Source organism: Pinus tabuliformis, chromosome 1_1 (genome assembly GCF_031772625.1).
Source record: "Pinus tabuliformis cultivar Carrire ecotype Pingquan chromosome 1_1, CPIR1, whole genome shotgun sequence".
Taxonomy (NCBI): domain Eukaryota; kingdom Viridiplantae; phylum Streptophyta; class Pinopsida; order Pinales; family Pinaceae; genus Pinus; species Pinus tabuliformis.
In genome coordinates, this window is record NC_142297.1 from 208,826,807 (window position 1) to 208,833,022 (window position 6,216).

Sequence of the window (6,216 nt, forward strand, 5' to 3'; positions counted from 1 at the left end):
TCATCCTCAACATTAACACTGAGAAATTGCTGATTTGTGATAGGCTGTTCATTTGAAGATTTACTATGCAATCTACCCTTCAAAAACTGAAATGATTCAAAACAGAATGGTACAGAATCACCTTGAATCATTAAATCATGTGTGTCCACTTCCAAGTCTTCAGCTGCAACTTGACAATCAATGGCTTCCGGGGGTTGCAAATCTGAATATGTAAAGTCTTGAACAAAATTTCCATTGCTCTCAAGATGATTCAAATCAAGCCTTGTTGACATTTGATTTCTGATTGCATGGTAATTATCTCTGATGAAATGAAACGAATCAAAATAAAAAGGCAAAGATCCTTCACTTACTTCAAACTTTGCTGCACTTTCCTCATCAATGTCATAGCTGATATGCATAATTTGATCATTGTACTCGAGCTATGTAAGTGAACTTCTTCCTCCCACAAACTAGCTGCTGATTTGTCTGTAAGATTAGCTTTTGTTTGGAGAACATAATCATCATCATACTGATCAAACTGAGGCAAATCATCGGTATAAAACATATCATCAAGCATGCAGGTCATATCAACAGTTCTTTCTTCGCCAAGGTGATCTACAAAACAATCATTATCAGATCTATGACAACTAGGATAAGAAACAAAATGTTTTGGATCAACAACTTGTTCGTCTTCAATCAGCGAGCCATGAGCTTGAACATCATAATCATTCCTTGTGTTGATCTTGTCCATCATCTTTTCCACTGCACTTACCAAAATGTCTAGCTTCACCTCTAGAGATATTGATTCGGTCGGATCTATGTTTTTCATCTCTTCTTCCTTCAACCTTGCCCTTCGGATCAGCAGATGAGCTTCTACATTTACTGCACTGTTCTACATCTTGTGAAGTGTTGCAATATCCCTTTCTCTCAGCTGAAACTCCATCTCCGGATCAAAGGCACCCGGATAGTGCAAGAGAGCAGATCTAGGAGAAGGTATTATATCAACTGGCATCGAATAATAAACTTGGTTAAATCTGGCTGAAAACTGTTGTACTGTCTCCCCTGGCAATCTTTTCAGCTGGTTATACTCTTCTACAATCAAGAGAAGGTTATGTCCGATCATCCACCTGTCGAGAAAAACTTTGACAAACTGCTGGAAATCTGAGATGCTCGCATCAGGCAGGGCTTTGAACCAACTCTTCACTTTGGCTTGCAAAGAAAGAGCAAAAAGCCTTATACTAACATCTTCTTCATCAACTTCAAAAAGATCTAGAAAAGTCTCAACATTCTGCACATGTTGCTCAGCGTTGACATTCTTACATTCACCATCAAACCTTGGCAAGTATAGATCATAATTTTTGGGGAAAGCATGAAGAACAGAAGGTAAAACAAGAGGTTTATATCGATCTGGAATTTTACAAGGTGTAGGGGTATGTACAGCAGGTATAGAATCAGTCTTTGTTGCTTGGGGCTCATCAATTTGAAGATGGTCATCACAAAATTTAGAAGAAAGGTCTTGATCAAGCTCAAAGGCATGCAAATCTTTGGTATTCACGATCTTCAAAGGGAAAGAATCAGCTGCAGGCTGAGGATCTCTTCTCAAATACAGTATACTTTGCAAAGCCTTCTTAACATTCTTGGGAAAAGAGAAGAAATAATTTATGACAAAGAACAAAATGTCTTGGATGAAATTCCAACTTGAGTACCTAATCTGTCCATGTTGTCCTTTCATGTTTTTGCTGGTCGGGATCATCCTCCAGTGGAGTCTTTGGATCTGATCTCAAAACTAATTTAGAGTCGCGAAGTGAATGATTTCAGCCTTTCAATTGTCTGATCGTTGTCCACCATCAACAATCAGATCTGAACTTGATACATGTACTGGGGTAAAATGCAAATGAAGTGCTACATTCACAAGCTCACGGAGATGGACTGAAGCAGCATTTATCTACTTCTTCTTATGCAAAGAAAAAGCGTTTCGAAGGCTACCTGGCATAACTTCAGGCTCCGTCTAAGACTTATGAAACAAACACAGCAATCAACAAACAAGTTTGTTCTCCCTAGTATGGTCGCCAGTATGTTAGCGCTTGAAATTTCACCTCAGGCTGAGAAAGGTAAACCTCAAGGCAACATCAAACCACTTAGCCTCGTAGCTAGCCCTACGAGGCTGGAGAGGGCTCTCTCTGGTCTATCTCGGTAAAATCTTCAATAGATGAGATGACCAATAGGGTAACACTGATTTTAGGCTAGTAAACTGATCAAAAGGGTTGATTTGGGGTTTTTTGGGTTTTTGGTGGCAAATTGAGGAGAGGGCAATTTTGGGTGCGGGGATTGGACACAGTTTCTGCAGGGGGTTCCTTGGGGTGAGGTAGGAGACAATGTTGATGCCTTTAACTAAGGTGGACGGTCAGGAACGAAAGATGAAGAGCTAAAGAGAGCAAAAAATAACTTTGAATTCTCTTTAGACAGAAGAAAACATTGAAATTAAACAAACTTAAAAGCAGAGCATGGCAAGCATGAATTCTTACTTTAACACTTCATTTGTTTAATGTGCAGAAGTAAAAGAAAGGAAATGAATCACATAACAAGCTTACAAGAACATTGAGAAACATAACATCAACACATGAGTCCACAAGAATCCCAAAGAGGACTGCAAAACCCTGGTCTTCCTTAGCCAAAAATTGCAGAGATACAGTGAATAATACAATGATAGCTTCTCCCTCAAGAGTCCAACCTTCCAACCCCTGAAAATGATTAAGAAAACACATAATATAGGCAAGCCAACCTCTTCCCTTGCCTCTAGGGGTCGAGCTCATCCTTCTAGGAGCTGTTTCAACTAATTCTAAACTGAGCACTAAAATCTAGGCAGTCAAAACAACTTGCCTCTATAAGCTAGGAAACCAATTCATTCATTTAATATTTACCCTTTTCATGAATGAATCTTCTAGAAGAGGTACATAAGAGTAAAAGTGTCTAAAAAGTACAATAATTACATCAAAGAGAATCATAATTCACCTCAAAAAGTCAAACTGGGTCAAACTGCGTTTTTCTGAGCTGTACAGTGCATTTTTGAAAAAACTGCCTGACGGGTCGCGCGCCCCTGCCTGACGGGTCGCGCGCCCCTGCCTGACGGGTCGTGCGCCTTTGGCACCACTTTTGGGGCACTTTCCGGTGTCAGAATCAGGTGCAGGATAGCGCGTTGGAAAGGTCTTTGAGTCTACTTTCCAACCCAACTGGAATTTTTCAATTTGAAGTTAATTTCCCTGTCAAAAATCAAATCTCCCAAGACTGCTTTCTGCAACTCAAAAATGTGGCAGAAAGTCATTTTTTGCTAGTTTTTTGACTTTCTGGAGGCCCAAAACTTCACCAAATCTCAAGTCCATCCATGAGAATGTGTAAATTTGCATGCAAAATCTGGAAATGCTGAGTTTTTGCCAAATGGAGTTGCCATGATGAAGGGTCGCGTGGGGGGTGAGACCCGTTAATGGGAAAAACCTGCAAATTGCACAAAAAATTCACAAATGACAAAATTTTCTCCAAATTTCTTGAAATTTGGGCTGGGAGTCCCCAATAAAGTACCATGCTCATTCAAAGAGGCTTTGGCCAAAATTTGGAGTGGATCGGGCGTTTTCCTTCGTTTTTGTGCTTTGGCCAACCGTCCTTGCAGCACCTTCATTCTCGCCGGTATTTTTGACATTTCTTTAAAACCATGACACCTGTGCAAAAAGTGAAGGAGGTTTTTCTTCTTTGGCATGTTATGGACAAAAAACTCTCTCATTTTTCCAAAATTCATCTTTTATTTCTCTGGAACATCATTTGAGTGCGACTTGTCCCGATGTGTGAAACAAGGAATTTTGTCGAAATGGAGCGAAATGAAGGGGATAAGAGGCTTCTAAATTCTTGGGGAAATTTTTGGGAGTGAGGAGGGATGTTAAGAAGCAGGGGAAAGTGGAATCTCAGAGATTGAGCGAGGGGAAGGGGTCCAAAAGGGAAAAACACAGGCCAAACCTAGAAAATTGCCAGGTTGTAGCTAGAAACTAGGGTTTGTGCAAAAATGAGGAATTTGGTGGATCTAAGGGATGGGAAGCATTTGATAGGGTATTTTAAGGATAGGGGAAGGTGTATGAACATCTGGATACAAGTTTTGCCGATGATTTGACTATCCAAGAGAAATTAGCTTCAAAACCTTAGGAGAGGGAAATGACCTTGCCTAGGCACAACTGAAGCATGAATAAGCTGTAGAATGATCCTATGGAACTTGACATGATGATGAAAACCCTCTGAATGATGATAGACTCAGCTAAATGGTGACATGAATTGGCATTTTGACAACTTTAAGCCCAAAAGCACAATGGAGACTTTTACTTGCAAATGAAGACCTTTAAAAATACAATCATGATCTTCTTGAACTGTAGCAAGCAATAATTTTTCATGATGGAGGGCCTACCTTGCAAAATTTGGCAGTCTGTGGCTCCTTGGTGAATTTTCAGGCGGTTTTACAAAGAGGGCGCTGACGGGTCGCGCGCCTCACCCAACGGGTTGCGCGCCTCTGACGGGTCGCGCCCATTATAATTTTGCACTGGCGGAGGGTGCTTGACGGGTCGCGCGCCTCTGACGGGTCGCGCGCCTCTGACGGGTCGCGCGCCTGGTCTGACGGGTCGCGCGCCTGTCAAGCTCACAAATTTCACTCAAACTGTCTTGGAATTAGTTGCGCTATCACTTGGATGCATAATGAGGCTTGATAGAGGGAGATTAGGGATTTTATAGCCTTGTTTGAATTAATTTCATGTCAAAACCCACATGGTTTCCTCTTATCCTGAAATTGGTTGATTTGATGCTTTTCTTTGATAATTTTTGCAGGGAGAGCATCTGAGGGATCTTGGCAAGGGAGCCAGGGTTACATGCTGTCCTTTGAATCATTTTGAATTTTTACAAGTTTTACAAAATTTTGTGAAGTGACCTTGGCTTTAAAAACAAGGTTTTTAAATCCAAGGTGAAAATTAGCTGTACAAGATAGAATCTTTCGAAGAAACATTTTGAAAATCATCCCTCTGGCTTGCTGGGCACTTATTGACCTTCAGAGACATGAGCTTGAAGACAAACTTGACCAAAAACCCTAGACCTAAAAATTTTATCTCAAGACAAGAGGGGGACAAAAACACCAGCTCCTCCATCAGGGTTATGGCATGCCTAACGGAATGCAAAGAATGACACTGATGAGACACCTATTTATGCAAATGCAAAGAGCTTTGATCGCTGATGGAGGGCTACTAGACCGACTCTAACACCAGGTACATGCATAACATTATTCAAGGTGAGTGGAGCCACATGATTCCTCTGAAAAATAATAGTGCCTACACCAGTAAATTATACTTACTATCATCACCCATCTCAATATGCATGTTGAGATGTTTCTCCTCCCGTTCACTGAATAACTCTTTGTCACCAGTCATGTGGAAAGAAGCTCCATTGTCTAAGTACTAGAAACTCCCCATCATTGAAGACACCATGCATGCAATGAGGGAAAAGTCCAATTCGAATTGGGAGGCCAAAGCATCACTCGCCGCTCCTCCTGAGGACTTCTCCTTGGACTTCTTCAATGAACTATTTGTAGCAAAGTGTCCCATATTCTAACAGTGAAAGCATTTAACTTTCATCATGTCCTCCTTCTTACATCCATGATAAGAACATGATTTGGAATCGGAAATTTTACCTTTCCCCTTCCTCGCCTTAATCGCTAAGGCACAATTCTCTTCATTATCAGTCTTTGATGAAGAGCCAGCCGTGGTGTTCCTCCTGATCTCATCCTACATCAAATCCAACCATACTTGTTCCCAATATGGTAGCTTCTCCCGACCATTGACAAAGTCCTAATAACTACACCAACACTTTGGGAGTACAAGAAGATTAAGGCTCACCATATCCTCCTCGGAAACTGTGATTCCAACACTTCCAATTTCATCCCGAAATTGAGTGAACTTGGTCAAGTACTTTGGAATTGTCTCGCCTTTATCCATCTTGATTTTACAAAGTTTATCCTTTAGTGGCAACTTCCTTTGATCACTTCTATTATCATACAAGTCGTCAATGTTTTCCACATAGCATGTGAGGATTCCTTTAGATGGAGACACAATACAATATGGTCTCGAACTCCCTCAAGGATTATCTGCATTGCATTCTCCACACACTTCTTCCATTCAGCCAGGTTCTATGCATCAGTGGATTTTGGCTTAGGAATTA